The sequence below is a fragment of the Channa argus genome, unplaced genomic scaffold (genome assembly GCF_033026475.1).
Source record: "Channa argus isolate prfri unplaced genomic scaffold, Channa argus male v1.0 Contig041, whole genome shotgun sequence".
NCBI classification, from domain to species: Eukaryota; Metazoa; Chordata; class Actinopteri; order Anabantiformes; family Channidae; genus Channa; species Channa argus.
Genome location: NW_027125260.1, coordinates 225,665 through 241,984, shown reverse-complemented (window position 1 = coordinate 241,984; position 16,320 = coordinate 225,665). Strand labels below are relative to the sequence as shown.

At 41.6% G+C, this 16,320-nt stretch overlaps 16 pseudogenes; all 16 read left to right on the top strand.

The window, feature by feature from the left end:
- Positions 1–663: 663 nt before the first annotated feature.
- On the top strand, positions 664–782 carry LOC137118595 (5S ribosomal RNA; annotated as a pseudogene).
- Positions 783–1,649: 867 nt separating this feature from the next.
- On the top strand, positions 1,650–1,768 carry LOC137118632 (5S ribosomal RNA; annotated as a pseudogene).
- An 857-nt stretch (positions 1,769–2,625) lies between these two features.
- Positions 2,626–2,744, top strand: LOC137118497 (5S ribosomal RNA; annotated as a pseudogene).
- Positions 2,745–3,611: 867 nt separating this feature from the next.
- On the top strand, positions 3,612–3,730 carry LOC137118741 (5S ribosomal RNA; annotated as a pseudogene).
- Positions 3,731–4,587: 857 nt separating this feature from the next.
- On the top strand, positions 4,588–4,706 carry LOC137118496 (5S ribosomal RNA; annotated as a pseudogene).
- An 857-nt stretch (positions 4,707–5,563) lies between these two features.
- Positions 5,564–5,682, top strand: LOC137118494 (5S ribosomal RNA; annotated as a pseudogene).
- Positions 5,683–6,541: 859 nt separating this feature from the next.
- LOC137118522 (5S ribosomal RNA) lies at positions 6,542–6,660 on the top strand (annotated as a pseudogene).
- Positions 6,661–7,517: 857 nt separating this feature from the next.
- On the top strand, positions 7,518–7,636 carry LOC137118493 (5S ribosomal RNA; annotated as a pseudogene).
- Positions 7,637–8,503: 867 nt separating this feature from the next.
- LOC137118750 (5S ribosomal RNA) lies at positions 8,504–8,637 on the top strand (annotated as a pseudogene).
- Positions 8,638–9,494: 857 nt separating this feature from the next.
- On the top strand, positions 9,495–9,613 carry LOC137118492 (5S ribosomal RNA; annotated as a pseudogene).
- An 868-nt stretch (positions 9,614–10,481) lies between these two features.
- On the top strand, positions 10,482–10,600 carry LOC137118631 (5S ribosomal RNA; annotated as a pseudogene).
- An 867-nt stretch (positions 10,601–11,467) lies between these two features.
- Positions 11,468–11,586, top strand: LOC137118702 (5S ribosomal RNA; annotated as a pseudogene).
- Positions 11,587–12,453: 867 nt separating this feature from the next.
- LOC137118575 (5S ribosomal RNA) lies at positions 12,454–12,572 on the top strand (annotated as a pseudogene).
- Positions 12,573–13,439: 867 nt separating this feature from the next.
- On the top strand, positions 13,440–13,558 carry LOC137118623 (5S ribosomal RNA; annotated as a pseudogene).
- An 867-nt stretch (positions 13,559–14,425) lies between these two features.
- On the top strand, positions 14,426–14,544 carry LOC137118674 (5S ribosomal RNA; annotated as a pseudogene).
- An 868-nt stretch (positions 14,545–15,412) lies between these two features.
- LOC137118719 (5S ribosomal RNA) lies at positions 15,413–15,531 on the top strand (annotated as a pseudogene).
- Positions 15,532–16,320: the final 789 nt, after the last annotated feature.

Sequence of the window (16,320 nt, the reverse complement as noted above, 5' to 3'; positions counted from 1 at the left end):
ATAGGTGCCCTGCCTGATTGGCCGGATTGGGGGGCAGTACAGGAAGCTGATTGGTCCATCCTACACTTCCTGGAGTTTTAAAAGTACGGTTCCCAACAGCTAGCGAGGCTCTTTCTGGCATCAGCACCTGTTTGCTGTTCTTGGTTTCCAAACCTTATTTAGCATTTTTGAATTGTTAGGTTTTGTGCCGTGGTTTTGTTTATAAATTGTATATTTTGTAAATAGTATTAAATCTGTAGGGGTGAACTGCCATTTTCTTTGGACTGTTTTCACATTAGGGAGTTAGGGTTAGCAACTGTCTTTTGGTTTGTTTTTTTTTCTATCAGGCTAGCAAGCACTTTCTATGGGAAATGGCTTATTTTGTTTATTATGTTGGCCTTGGTTCGCCCTGAGTTGTAGTGTCATGTTTTGTTTGACACTTTCTTTCGTTTAAAATAAATATCATTCTGTTGGAACATCTCGATCCTGGATTTTGGTTTGGGGATCGGAGAGGGAACATGCTAATTTATCTTTGTATGTTGCACCCTGAGCCCCTAGACAGGGGCGTAACAGACCAGTACAGTTATAGTCCTTTGTACTTTGCCACATTTATCTTCTTCTTAGCAAATGTCATGCATTCTGCTTCTCCAGCGTTTTTAAGAGCTGTTGATGATGTCAAATGCAGCTTACGGCCACACCGCTCTCTAAGCGCCCGATCTTGTCAGATCTCGGCAGCCAAATAGAGCCGGGCCTGGTTAGTACTTGGTAGGAAGACCGCCTGGGAATACCAGGTGCTGTAAGCTTTTTTGTTTGGGTTTACGGCCAGCACAAGCTGGTGTTACTGCCTATTTATTCATAGAAATTGTTCTATATTTTCATCAAATTTTGTTCTTTCATTTCTGTTTTGCTACTTTATTGGTTTGTCAACCATCTTGCTTCATTACTAGTAGACCATGTTACGGTCCTGGCCATATGTGTTGTTTTTATTTTGTTGTTCTTATAGGTGCCCTGCCTGATTGGCCGGATTTGGGGGAAGTACAGGAAGCTGATTGGTCCATCCTACACTTCCTGGAGTTTTAAAAGTACGGTTCCCAACAGCTAGCGAGGCTCTTTCTGGCAGCAGCACCTGTTTGCTGTTCTTGCTTTCCAAACCTTATTTAGCATTTTTGAATTGTTAGGTTTTGTGCCGTGGTTTTGTTTATAAATTGTATATTTTGTAAATAGTATTAAATCTGTAGGGGTGGACTGCCATTTTCTTTTGATTGTTTTCTCTTGTTTTCACATTAGGGAGTTAGGGTTAGCGACTGTCTTTTGGTTTGTTTATTTCTATCAGGCTAGCTAGCACTTTCTGTGGGAAATGGCTTATTTTGTTTATTATGTTGGCCTTGGTTCGCCCTGAGTTGTAGTGTCATGTTTTGTTTGACACTTTCTTTCGTTTAAAATAAATATCATTCTGTTGGAACATCTCGATCCTGGATTTTGGTTTGGGGATCGGAGAGGGAACATGCTAATTTATCTTTGTATGTTCCACCCTGACCCCCTAGACAGGGGCGTAACAGACCAGTACAGTTATAGTACTTTGTACGTTGCCACATTTATCTTCTTCTTAGCAAGGGTCATGCATTCTGCTTCTCCAGCGTTTTTGAGAGCTGTTGATGATGTCAAATGCAGCTTACGGCCACACTGCTCTCTAAGCGCCCGATCCCGTCCGATCTCGGCAGCCAAATAGAGCCGGGCCTTGTTAGTACTTGGTAGGAAGACCGCCTGGGAATACCAGGTGCTGTAAGCTTCTTTGCTTGGGTTTACGGGCAGCACAAGCTGGTGTTACTGCCTATTTATTCATAGAAATTGTTCTATATTTTCATCAAATTTTGTTCTTTCATTGCTGTTTTGCTACTTGATTGGTTTGTCAACCATCGTGCTTCATTACTAATAGACCATGTTACGGTCCTGGCCATATGTGTTGTTTTTATTTTCTTGTTCTTATAGGTGCCCTGCCTGATTGGCCGGATTGGGGGGCAGTACAGGAAGCTGATTGGTCCATCCTACACTTCCTGGAGTTTTAAAAGTACGGTTCCCAACAGCTAGCGAGGCTCTTTCTGGCATCAGCACCTGTTTGCTGTTCTTGGTTTCCAAACCTTATTTAGCATTTTTGAATTGTTAGGTTTTGTGCCGTGGTTTTGTTTATAAATTGTATATTTTGTAAATAGTATTAAATCTGTAGGGGTGAACTGCCATTTTCTTTGGACTGTTTTCACATTAGGGAGTTAGGGTTAGCGACTGTCTTTTGGTTTGTTTATTTCTATCAGGCTAGCTAGCACTTTCTGTGGGAAATGGCTTATTTTGTTTATTATGTTGGCCTTGGTTCGCCCTGAGTTGTAGTGTCATGTTTTGTTTGACACTTTCTTTCGTTTAAAATAAATATCATTCTGTTGGAACATCTCGATCCTGGATTTTGGTTTGGGGATCGGAGAGGGAACATGCTAATTTATCTTTGTATGTTGCACCCTGACCCCCTAGACAGGGGCGTAACAGACCAGTACAGTTATAGTACTTTGTACGTTGCCACATTTATCTTCTTCTTAGCAAGTGTCATGCATTCTGCTTCTCCAGCGTTTTTAAGAGCTGTTGATGATGTCAAATGCAGCTTACGGCCACACCGCTCTCTAAGCGCCCGATCTCGTCCGATCTCGGCAGCCAAATAGAGCCGGGCCTGGTTAGTACTTGGTAGGAAGACCGCCTGGGAATACCAGGTGCTGTAAGCTTTTTTGCTTGGGTTTACGGGCAGCACAAGCTGGTGTTACTGCCTATTTATTCATAGAAATTGTTCTATATTTTCATCAAATTTTGTTCTTTCATTGCTGTTTTGCTACTTTATTGGTTTGTCAACCATCTTGCTTCATTACTAGTAGACCATGTTACGGTCCTGGCCATATGTGTTGTTTTTATTTTGTTGTTCTTATAGGTGCCCTGCCTGATTGGCCGGATTTGGGGGAAGTACAGGAAGCTGATTGGTCCATCCTACACTTCCTGGAGTTTTAAAAGTACGGTTCCCAACAGCTAGCGAGGCTCTTTCTGGCAGCAGCACCTGTTTGCTGTTCTTGCTTTCCAAACCTTATTTAGCATTTTTGAATTGTTAGGTTTTGTGCCGTGGTTTTGTTTATAAATTGTATATTTTGTAAATAGTATTAAATCTGTAGGGGTGGACTGCCATTTTCTTTTGATTGTTTTCTCTTGTTTTCACATTAGGGAGTTAGGGTTAGCGACTGTCTTTTGGTTTGTTTATTTCTATCAGGCTAGCTAGCACTTTCTGTGGGAAATGGCTTATTTTGTTTATTATGTTGGCCTTGGTTCGCCCTGAGTTGTAGTGTCATGTTTTGTTTGACACTTTCTTTCGTTTAAAATAACTATCATTCTGTTGGAACATCTCGATCCTGGATTTTGGTTTGGGGATCGGAGAGGGAACATGCTAATTTATCTTTGTATGTTCCACCCTGACCCCCTAGACAGGGGCGTAACAGACCAGTACAGTTATAGTACTTTGTACTTTGCCACATTTATCTTCTTCTTAGCAAGGGTCATGCATTCTGCTTCTCCAGCGTTTTTGAGAGCTGTTGATGATGTCAAATGCAGCTTACGGCCACACTGCTCTCTAAGCGCCCGATCCCGTCCGATCTCGGCAGCCAAATAGAGCCGGGCCTTGTTAGTACTTGGTAGGAAGACCGCCTGGGAATACCACGTGCTGTAAGCTTCTTTGCTTGGGTTTACGGGCAGCACAAGCTGGTGTTACTGCCTATTTATTCATAGAAATTGTTCTATATTTTCATCAAATTTTGTTCTTTCATTGCTGTTTTGCTACTTGATTGGTTTGTCAACCATCGTGCTTCATTACTAATAGACCATGTTACGGTCCTGGCCATATGTGTTGTTTTTATTTTCTTGTTCTTATAGGTGCCCTGCCTGATTGGCCGGATTGGGGGGCAGTACAGGAAGCTGATTGGTCCATCCTACACTTCCTGGAGTTTTAAAAGTACGGTTCCCAACAGCTAGCGAGGCTCTTTCTGGCAGCAGCACCTGTTTGCTGTTCTTGGTTTCCAAACCTTATTTAGCATTTTTGAATTGTTAGGTTTTGTGCCGTGGTTTTGTTTATAAATTGTATATTTTGTAAATAGTATTAAATCTGTAGGGGTGAACTGCCATTTTCTTTGGACTGTTTTCACATTAGGGAGTTAGGGTTAGCGACTGTCTTTTGGTTTGTTTATTTCTATCAGGCTAGCTAGCACTTTCTGTGGGAAATGCCTTATTTTGTTTATTATGTTGGCCTTGGTTCGCCCTGAGTTGTAGTGTCATGTTTTGTTTGACACTTTCTTTCGTTTAAAATAAATATCATTCTGTTGGAACATCTCGATCCTGGATTTTGGTTTGGGGATCGGAGAGGGAACATGCTAATTTATCTTTGTATGTGGCACCCTGACCCCCTAGACAGGGGCGTAACAGACCAGTACAGTTATAGTACTTTGTACTTTGCCACATTTATCTTCTTCTTAGCAAGTGTCATGCATTCTGCTTCTCCAGCGTTTTTAAGAGCTGTTGATGATGTCAAATGCAGCTTACGGCCACACCGCTCTCTAAGCGCCCGATCTCGTCCGATCTCGGCAGCCAAATAGAGCCGGGCCTGGTTAGTACTTGGTAGGAAGACCGCCTGGGAATACCAGGTGCTGTAAGCTTTTTTGCTTGGGTTTACGGGCAGCACAAGCTGGTGTTACTGCCTATTTATTCATAGAAATTGTTCTATATTTTCATCAAATTTTGTTCTTTCATTGCTGTTTTGCTACTTTATTGGTTTGCCAACCATCGTGCTTCATTACTAATAGACCATGTTACGGTCCTGGCCATATGTGTTGTTTTTATTTTCTTGTTCTTATAGGTGCCCTGCCTGATTGGCCGGATTGGGGGGCAGTACCGGAAGCTGAGTGGTCCATCCTACACTTCCTGGAGTTTTAAAAGTACGGTTCCCAACAGCTAGCGAGGCTCTTTCTGGCATCAGCACCTGTTTGCTGTTCTTGGTTTCCAAACCTTATTTAGCATTTTTGAATTGTTAGGTTTTGTGCCGTGGTTTTGTTTATAAATTGTATATTTTGTAAATAGTATTAAATCTGTAGGGGTGAACTGCCATTTTCTTTGGACTGTTTTCACATTAGGGAGTTAGGGTTAGCGACTGTCTTTTGGTTTGTTTATTTCTATCAGGCTAGCTAGCACTTTCTGTGGGAAATGGCTTATTTTGTTTATTATGTTGGCCTTGGTTCGCCCTGAGTTGTAGTGTCATGTTTTGTTTGACACTTTCTTTCGTTTAAAATAAATATCATTCTGTTGGAACATCTCGATCCTGGATTTTGGTTTGGGGATCGGAGAGGGAACATGCTAATTTATCTTTGTATGTTGCACCCTGACCCCCTAGACAGGGGCGTAACAGACCAGTACAGTTATAGTACTTTGTACGTTGCCACATTTATCTTTTTCTTAGCAAGTGTCATGCATTCTGCTTCTCCAGCGTTTTTAAGAGCTGTTGATGATGTCAAATGCAGCTTACGGCCACACCGCTCTCTAAGCGCCCGATCTCGTCCGATCTCGGCAGCCAAATAGAGCCGGGCCTGGTTAGTACTTGGTAGGAAGACCGCCTGGGAATACCAGGTGCTGTAAGCTTTTTTGCTTGGGTTTACGGGCAGCACAAGCTGGTGTTACTGCCTATTTATTCATAGAAATTGTTCTATATTTTCATCAAATTTTGTTCTTTCATTGCTGTTTTGCTACTTTATTGGTTTGCCAACCATCGTGCTTCATTACTAGTAGACCATGTTACGGTCCTGGCCATATGTGTTGTTTTTATTTTCTTGTTCTTATAGGTGCCCTGCCTGATTGGCCGGATTGGGGGGCAGTACAGGAAGCTGATTGGTCCATCCTACACTTCCTGGAGTTTTAAAAGTACGGTTCCCAACAGCTAGCGAGGCTCTTTCTGGCATCAGCACCTGTTTGCTGTTCTTGGTTTCCAAACCTTATTTAGCATTTTTGAATTGTTAGGTTTTGTGCCGTGGTTTTGTTTATAAATTGTATATTTTGTAAATAGTATTAAATCTGTAGGGGTGAACTGCCATTTTCTTTGGACTGTTTTCACATTAGGGAGTTAGGGTTAGCAACTGTCTTTTGGTTTGTTTTTTTTTCTATCAGACTAGCTACCACTTTCTGTGGGAAATGGCTTATTTTGTTTATTATGTTGGCCTTGGTTCGCCCTGAGTTGTAGTGTCATGTTTTGTTTGACACTTTCTTTCGTTTAAAATAAATATCATTCTGTTGGAACATCTCGATCCTGGATTTTGGTTTGGGGATCGGAGAGGGAACATGCTAATTTATCTTTGTATGTTGCACCCTGAGCCCCTAGACAGGGGCGTAACAGACCAGTACAGTTATAGTCCTTTGTACTTTGCCACATTTATCTTCTTCTTAGCAAGTGTCATGCATTCTGCTTCTCCAGCGTTTTTAAGAGCTGTTGATGATGTCAAATGCAGCTTACGGCCACACCGCTCTCTAAGCGCCCGATCTCGTCAGATCTCGGCAGCCAAATAGAGCCGGGCCTGGTTAGTACTTGGTAGGAAGACCGCCTGGGAATACCAGGTGCTGTAAGCTTTTTTGCTTGGGTTTACGGGCAGCACAAGCTGGTGTTACTGCCTATTTATTCATAGAAATTGTTCTATATTTTCATCAAATTTTGTTCTTTCATTGCTGTTTTGCTACTTTATTGGTTTGTCACCCATCGTGCTTCATTACTAATAGACCATGTTACGGTCCTGGCCATATGTGTTGTTTTTATTTTCTTGTTCTTATAGGTGCCCTGCCTGATTGACCGGATTGGGGGGCAGTACAGGAAGCTGATTGGTCCATCCTACACCTGCTGGAGTTTTAAAAGTACGGTTCCCAACAGCTAGCGAGGCTCTTTCTGGCATCAGCACCTGTTTGCTGTTCTTGGTTTCCAAACCTTATTTAGCATTTTTGAATTGTTAGGTTTTGTGCCGTGGTTTTGTTTATAAATTGTATATTTTGTAAATAGTATTAAATCTGTAGGGGTGAACTGGCATTTTCTTTGGACTGTTTTCACATTAGGGAGTTAGGGTTAGCGACTGTCTTTTGGTTTGTTTATTTCTATCAGGCTAGCTAGCACTTTCTGTGGGAAATGGCTTATTTTGTTTATTATGTTGGCCTTGGTTCGCCCTGAGTTGTAGTGTTTTGTTTTGTTTGACACTTTCTTTCGTTTAAAATAAATATCATTCTGTTGGAACATCTCGATCCTGGATTTTGGTTTGGGGATCGGAGAGGGAACATGCTAATTTATCTTTGTATGTTGCACCCTGAGCCCCTAGACAGGGGCGTAACAGACCAGTACAGTTATAGTCCTTTGTACTTTGCCACATTTATCTTCTTCTTAGCAAGTGTCATGCATTCTGCTTCTCCAGCGTTTTTAAGAGCTGTTGATGATGTCAAATGCAGCTTACGGCCACACCGCTCTCTAAGCGCCCGATCTCGTCCGATCTCGGCAGCCAAATAGAGCCGGGCCTGGTTAGTACTTGGTAGGAAGACCGCCTGGGAATACCAGGTGCTGTAAGCTTTTTTGCTTGGGTTTACGGGCAGCACAAGCTGGTGTTACTGCCTATTTATTCATAGAAATTGTTCTATATTTTCATCAAATTTTGTTCTTTCATTGCTGTTTTGCTACTTTATTGGTTTGTCAACCATCGTGCTTCATTACTAGTAGACCATGTTACGGTCCTGGCCATATGTGTTGTTTTTATTTTCTTGTTCTTATACGTGCCCTGCCTGATTGGCCGGATTTGGGGGAAGTACAGGAAGCTGATTGGTCCATCCTACACTTCCTGGAGTTTTAAAAGTACGGTTCCCAACAGCTAGCGAGGCTCTTTCTGGCAGCAGCACCTGTTTGCTGTTCTTGCTTTCCAAACCTTATTTAGCATTTTTGAATTGTTAGGTTTTGTGCCGTGGTTTTGTTTATAAATTATATATTTTGTAAATAGTATTAAATCTGTAGGGGTGGACTGCCATTTTCTTTTGATTGTTTTCTCTTGTTTTCACATTAGGGAGTTAGGGTTAGCGACTGTCTTTTGGTTTGTTTATTTCTATCAGGCTAGCTAGCACTTTCTGTGGGAAATGGCTTATTTTGTTTATTATGTTGGCCTTGGTTCACCCTGAGTTGTAGTGTCATGTTTTGTTTGACACTTTCTTTCGTTTAAAATAAATATCATTCTGTTGGAACATCTCGATCCTGGATTTTGGTTTGGGGATCGGAGAGGGAACATGCTAATTTATCTTTGTATGTTTCACCCTGACCCCCTAGACAGGGGCGTAACAGACCAGTACAGTTATAGTACTTTGTACTTTGCCACATTTATCTTCTTCTTAGCAAGTGTCATGCATTCTGCTTCTCTAGCGTTTTTAAGAGCTGTTGATGATGTCAAATGCAGCTTACGGCCACACCGCTCTCTAAGCGCCCGCTCTCTAAGCGCCCGATCTCGTCCGATCTCGGCAGCCAAATAGAGCCGGGCCTGGTTAGTACTTGGTAGGAAGACCGCCTGGGAATACCAGGTGCTGTAAGCTTTTTTGCTTGGGTTTACGGGCAGCACAAGCTGGTGTTACTGCCTATTTATTCATAGAAATTGTTCTATATTTTCATCAAATTTTGTTCTTTCATTGCTGTTTTGCTACTTTATTGGTTTGCCAACCATCGTGCTTCATTACTAGTAGACCATGTTACGGTCCTGGCCATATGTGTTGTTTTTATTTTCTTGTTCTTATAGGTGCCCTGCCTGATTGGCCGGATTGGGGGGCAGTACAGGAAGCTGATTGGTCCATCCTACACTTCCTGGAGTTTTAAAAGTACGGTTCCCAACAGCTAGCGAGGCTCTTTCTGGCATCAGCACCTGTTTGCTGTTCTTGGTTTCCAAACCTTATTTAGCATTTTTGAATTGTTAGGTTTTGTGCCGTGGTTTTGTTTATAAATTGTATATTTTGTAAATAGTATTAAATCTGTAGGGGTGAACTGGCATTTTCTTTGGACTGTTTTCACATTAGGGAGTTAGGGTTAGCGACTGTCTTTTGGTTTGTTTATTTCTATCAGGCTAGCTAGCACTTTCTGTGGGAAATGGCTTATTTTGTTTATTATGTTGGCCTTGGTTCACCCTGAGTTGTAGTGTCATGTTTTGTTTGACACTTTCTTTCGTTTAAAATAAATATCATTCTGTTGGAACATCTCGATCCTGGATTTTGGTTTGGGGATCGGAGAGGGAACATGCTAATTTATCTTTGTATGTTGCACCCTGACCCCCTAGACAGGGGCGTAACAGACCAGTACAGTTATAGTCCTTTGTACTTTGCCACATTTATCTTCTTCTTAGCAAGTGTCATGCATTCTGCTTCTCCAGCGTTTTTAAGAGCTGTTGATGATGTCAAATGCAGCTTACGGCCACACCGCTCTCTAAGCGCCCGATCTCGTCCGATCTCGGCAGCCAAATAGAGCCGGGCCTGGTTAGTACTTGGTAGGAAGACCGCCTGGGAATACCAGGTGCTGTAAGCTTTTTTGCTTGGGTTTACGGGCAGCACAAGCTGGTGTTACTGCCTATTTATTCATAGAAATTGTTCTATATTTTCATCAAATTTTGTTCTTTCATTGCTGTTTTGCTACTTTATTGGTTTGTCACCCATCGTGCTTCATTACTAATAGACCATGTTACGGTCCTGGCCATATGTGTTGTTTTTATTTTCTTGTTCTTATAGGTGCCCTGCCTGATTGACCGGATTGGGGGGCAGTACAGGAAGCTGATTGGTCCATCCTACACCTGCTGGAGTTTTAAAAGTACGGTTCCCAACAGCTAGCGAGGCTCTTTCTGGCATCAGCACCTGTTTGCTGTTCTTGGTTTCCAAACCTTATTTAGCATTTTTGAATTGTTAGGTTTTGTGCCGTGGTTTTGTTTATAAATTGTATATTTTGTAAATAGTATTAAATCTGTAGGGGTGGACTGCCATTTTTCTTTTGATTGTTTTCTCTTGTTTTCGCATTAGGGAGTTAGGGTTAGCGACTGTCTTTTGGTTTGTTTATTTCTATCAGGCTAGCTAGCACTTTCTGTGGGAAATGGCTTATTTTGTTTATTATGTTGGCCTTGGTTCGCCCTGAGTTGTAGTGTCATGTTTTGTTTGACACTTTCTTTCGTTTAAAATAAATATCATTCTGTTGGAATATCTCAATCCTGGATTTTGGTTTGGGGATCGGAGAGGGAACATGCAAATTTATCTTTGTATGTTTCACCCTGACCCCCTAGACAGGGGCGTAACAGACCAGTACAGTTATAGTACTTTGTACTTTGCCACATTTATCTTCTTCTTAGCAAGTGTCATGCATTCTGCTTCTCTAGCGTTTTTAAGAGCTGTTGATGATATCAAATGCATGTTACGGCCACACCGCTCTCTAAGCGCCCGATCTCGTCCGATCTCGGCAGCCAAATAGGGCTGGGCCTGGTTAGTACTTGGTAGGAAGACCGCCTGGGAATACCAGGTGCTGTAAGCTTTTTTGCTTGGGTTTACGGGCAGCTCAAGCTGGTGTTACTGCCTATTTATTCATAGAAATTGTTCTATATTTTCATCAAATTTTGTTCTTTCATTGCTGTTTTGCTACTTTATTGGTTTGTCAACCATCGTGCTTCATTACTAGTAGACCATGTTACGGTCCTGGCCATATGTGTTGTTTTTATTTTCTTGTTCTTATAGGTGCCGTGCCTGATTGGCCGGATTTGGGGGAAGTACAGGAAGCTGATTGGTCCATCCTACACTTCCTGGAGTTTTAAATGTACGGTTCCCAACAGCTAGCGAGGCTCTTTCTGGCAGCAGCACCTGTTTGCTGTTCTTGGTTTCCAAATCTTATTTAGCATTTTTGAATTGTTAGGTTTTGTGCCGTGGTTTTGTTTATAAATTGTATATTTTGTAAATAGTATTAAATCTGTAGGGGTGGACTGCCATTTTCTTTTGATTGTTTTCTCTTGTTTTCACATTAGGGAGTTAGGGTTAGCGACTATCTTTTGGTTTGTTTATTTCTATCAGGCTAGCTAGCACTTTCTGTGGGAAATGGCTTATTTTGTTTATTATGTTGGCCTTGGTTCGCCCTGAGTTGTAGTGTCATGTTTTGTTTGACACTTTCTTTCGTTTAAAATAAATATCATTCTGTTGGAACATCTCAATCCTGGATTTTGGTTTGGGGATCGGAGAGGGAACATGCAAATTTATCTTTGTATGTTTCACTCTGACCCCCTAGACAGGGGCGTAACAGACCAGTACAGTTATAGTACTTTGTACTTTGCCACATTTATCTTCTTCTTAGCAAGTGTCATGCATTCTGCTTCTCTAGCGTTTTTAAGAGCTGTTGATGATGTCAAATGCATGTTACGGCCACACCGCTCTCTAAGCGCCCGATCTCTTCCGATCTCGGCAGCCAAATAGGGCCGGGCCTGGTTAGTACTTGGTAGGAAGACCGCCTGGGAATACCAGGTGCTGTAAGCTTTTTTGCTTGGGTTTACGGGCAGCTCAAGCTGGTGTTACTGCCTATTTATTCATAGAAATTGTTCTATATTTTCATCAAATTTTGTTCTTTCATTGCTGTTTTGCTACTTTATTGGTTTGTCAACCATCGTGCTTCATTACTAGTAGACCATGTTACGGTCCTGGCCATATGTGTTGTTTTTATTTTCTTGTTCTTATAGGTGCCCTGCCTGATTGGCCGGATTTGGGGGAAGTACAGGAAGCTGATTGGTCCATCCTACACTTCCTGGAGTTTTAAAAGTACGGTTCCCAACAGCTAGCGAGGCTCTTTCTGGCAGCAGCACCTGTTTGCTGTTCTTGGTTTCCAAATCTTATTTAGCATTTTTGAATTGTTAGGTTTTGTGCCGTGGTTTTGTTTATAAATTGTATATTTTGTAAATAGTATTAAATCTGTAGGGGTGGACTGCCATTTTCTTTTGATTGTTTTCTCTTGTTTTCACATTAGGGAGTTAGGGTTAGCGACTATCTTTTGGTTTGTTTATTTCTATCAGGCTAGCTAGCACTTTCTGTGGGAAATGCCTTATTTTGTTTATTATGTTGGCCTTGGTTCGCCCTGAGTTGTAGTGTCATGTTTTGTTTGACACTTTCTTTCGTTTAAAATAAATATCATTCTGTTGGAACATCTCGATTCTGGATTTTGGTTTGGGGATCGGAGAGGGAACATGCTAATTTATCTTTGTATGTTGCACCCTGACCCCCTAGACAGGGGCGTAACAGACCAGTACAGTTATAGTACTTTGTACTTTGCCACATTTATCTTCTTCTTAGCAAGTGTCATGCATTCTGCTTCTCCAGCGTTTTTAAGAGCTGTTGATGATGTCAAATGCAGCTTACGGCCACACCGCTCTCTGAGCGCCCGATCTCGTCCGATCTCGGCAGCCAAATAGGGCCGGGCCTGGTTAGTACTTGGTAGGAAGACCGCCTGGGAATACCAGGTGCTGTAAGCTTTTTTGCTTGGGTTTACGGGCAGCTCAAGCTGGTGTTACTGCCTATTTATTCATAGAAATTGTTCTATATTTTCATCAAATTTTGTTCTTTCATTGCTGTTTTGCTACTTTATTGGTTTGTCAACCATCGTGCTTCATTACTAGTAGACCATGTTACGGTCCTGGCCATATGTGTTGTTTTTATTTTCTTGTTCTTATAGGTGCCATGCCTGATTGGCCGGATTTGGGGGAAGTACAGGAAGCTGATTGGTCCATCCTACACTTCCTGGAGTTTTAAATGTACGGTTCCCAACAGCTAGCGAGGCTCTTTCTGGCAGCAGCACCTGTTTGCTGTTCTTGGTTTCCAAATCTTATTTAGCATTTTTGAATTGTTAGGTTTTGTGCCGTGGTTTTGTTTATAAATTGTATATTTTGTAAATAGTATTAAATCTGTAGGGGTGGACTGCCATTTTCTTTTGATTGTTTTCTCTTGTTTTCACATTAGGGAGTTAGGGTTAGCGACTATCTTTTGGTTTGTTTATTTCTATCAGGCTAGCTAGCACTTTCTGTGGGAAATGGCTTATTTTGTTTATTATGTTGGCCTTGGTTCGCCCTGAGTTGTAGTGTCATGTTTTGTTTGACACTTTCTTTCGTTTAAAATAAATATCATTCTGTTGGAACATCTCAATCCTGGATTTTGGTTTGGGGATCGGAGAGGGAACATGCAAATTTATCTTTGTATGTTTCACCCTGACCCCCTAGACAGGGGCGTAACAGACCAGTACAGTTATAGTACTTTGTACTTTGCCACATTTATCTTCTTCTTAGCAAGTGTCATGCATTCTGCTTCTCTAGCGTTTTTAAGAGCTGTTGATGATGTCAAATGCATGTTACGGCCACACCGCTCTCTAAGCGCCCGATCTCGTCCGATCTCGGCAGCCAAATAGAGCCGGGCCTGGTTAGTACTTGGTAGGAAGACCGCCTGGGAATACCAGGTGCTGTAAGCTTTTTTGCTTGGGTTTACGGGCAGCTCAAGCTGGTGTTACTGCCTATTTATTCATAGAAATTGTTCTATATTTTCATCAAATTTTGTTCTTTCATTGCTGTTTTGCTACTTTATTGGTTTGTCAACCATCGTGCTTCATTACTAGTAGACCATGTTACGGTCCTGGCCATATGTGTTGTTTTTATTTTCTTGTTCTTATAGGTGCCCTGCCTGATTGGCCGGATTTGGGGGAAGTACAGGAAGCTGATTGGTCCATCCTACACTTCCTGGAGTTTTAAAAGTACGGTTCCCAACAGCTAGCGAGGCTCTTTCTGGCAGCAGCACCTGTTTGCTGTTCTTGGTTTCCAAATCTTATTTAGCATTTTTGAATTGTTAGGTTTTGTGCCGTGGTTTTGTTTATAAATTGTATATTTTGTAAATAGTATTAAATCTGTAGGGGTGGACTGCCATTTTCTTTTGATTGTCTTCTCTTGTTTTCACATTAGGGAGTTAGGGTTAGCGACTATCTTTTGGTTTGTTTATTTCTATCAGGCTAGCTAGCACTTTCTGTGGGAAATGGCTTATTTTGTTTATTATGTTGGCCTTGGTTCGCCCTGAGTTGTAGTGTCATGTTTTGTTTGACACTTTCTTTCGTTTAAAATAAATATCATTCTGTTGGAACATCTCGATTCTGGATTTTGGTTTGGGGATCGGAGAGGGAACATGCTAATTTATCTTTGTATGTTGCACCCTGACCCCCTAGACAGGGGCGTAACAGACCAGTACAGTTATAGTACTTTGTACTTTGCCACATTTATCTTCTTCTTAGCAAGTGTCATGCATTCTGCTTCTCCAGCGTTTTTAAGAGCTGTTGATGATGTCAAATGCAGCTTACGGCCACACCGCTCTCTGAGCGCCCGATCTCGTCCGATCTCAGCAGCCAAATAGGGCCGGGCCTGGTTAGTACTTGGTAGGAAGACCGCCTGGGAATACCAGGTGCTGTAAGCTTTTTTGCTTGGGTTTACGGGCAGCACAAGCTGGTGTTACTGCCTATTTATTCATAGAAATTGTTCTATATTTTCATCAAATTTTGTTCTTTCATTGCTGTTTTGCTACTTTATTGGTTTGTCAACCATCGTGCTTCATTACTAGTAGACCATGTTACGGTCCTGGCCATATGTGTTGTTTTTATTTTCTTGTTCTTATAGGTGCCCTGCCTGATTGGCCGGATTTGGGGGAAGTACAGGAAGCTGATTGGTCCATCCTACACTTCCTGGAGTTTTAAAAGTACGGTTCCCAACAGCTAGCGAGGCTCTTTCTGGCAGCAGCACCTGTTTGCTGTTCTTGGTTTCCAAACCTTATTTAGCATTTTTGAATTGTTAGGTTTTGTGCCGTGGTTTTGTTTATAAATTGTATATTTTGTAAATAGTATTAAATCTGTAGGGGTGGACTGCCATTTTTCTTTTGATTGTTTTCTCTTGTTTTCGCATTAGGGAGTTAGGGTTAGCGACTGTCTTTTGGTTTGTTTCTTTCTATCAGGCTAGCTAGCACTTTCTGTGGGAAATGGCTTATTTTGTTTATTATGTTGGCCTTGGTTCGCCCTGAGTTGTAGTGTCATGTTTTGTTTGACACTTTCTTTCGTTTAAAATAAATATCATTCTGTTGGAACATCTCAATCCTGGATTTTGGTTTGGGGATCGGAGAGGGAACATGCAAATTTATCTTTGTATGTTTCACCCTGACCCCCTAGACAGGGGCGTAACAGACCAGTACAGTTATAGTACTTTGTACTTTGCCACATTTATCTTCTTCTTAGCAAGTGTCATGCATTCTGCTTCTCTAGCGTTTTTAAGAGCTGTTGATGATATCAAATGCATGTTACGGCCACACCGCTCTCTAAGCGCCCGATCTCGTCCGATCTTGGCAGCCAAATAGGGCTGGGCCTGGTTAGTACTTGGTAGGAAGACCGCCTGGGAATACCAGGTGCTGTAAGCTTTTTTGCTTGGGTTTACGGGCAGCTCAAGCTGGTGTTACTGCCTATTTATTCATAGAAATTGTTCTATATTTTCATCAAATTTTGTTCTTTCATTGCTGTTTTGCTACTTTATTGGTTTGTCAACCATCGTGCTTCATTACTAGTAGACCATGTTACGGTCCTGGCCATATGTGTTGTTTTTATTTTCTTGTTCTTATAGGTGCCGTGCCTGATTGACCGGATTTGGGGGAAGTACAGGAAGCTGATTGGTCCATCCTACACTTCCTGGAGTTTTAAATGTACGGTTCCCAACAGCTAGCGAGGCTCTTTCTGGCAGCAGCACGTGTTTGCTGTTCTTGGTTTCCAAATCTTATTTAGCATTTTTGAATTGTTAGGTTTTGTGCCGTGGTTTTGTTTATAAATTGTATATTTTGTAAATAGTATTAAATCTGTAGGGGTGGACTGCCATTTTCTTTTGATTGTTTTCTCTTGTTTTCACATTAGGGAGTTAGGGTTAGCGACTATCTTTTGGTTTGTTTATTTCTATCAGGCTAGCTAGCACTTTCTGTGGGAAATGGCTTATTTTGTTTATTATGTTGGCCTTGGTTCGCCCTGAGTTGTAGTGTCATGTTTTGTTTGACACTTTCTTTCGTTTAAAATAAATATCATTCTGTTGGAACATCTCAATCCTGGATTTTGGTTTGAGGATCGGAGAGGGAACATGCAAATTTATCTTTGTATGTTTCACCCTGACCCCCTAGACAGGGGCGTAACAGACCAGTACAGTTATAGTACTTTGTACTTTGCCA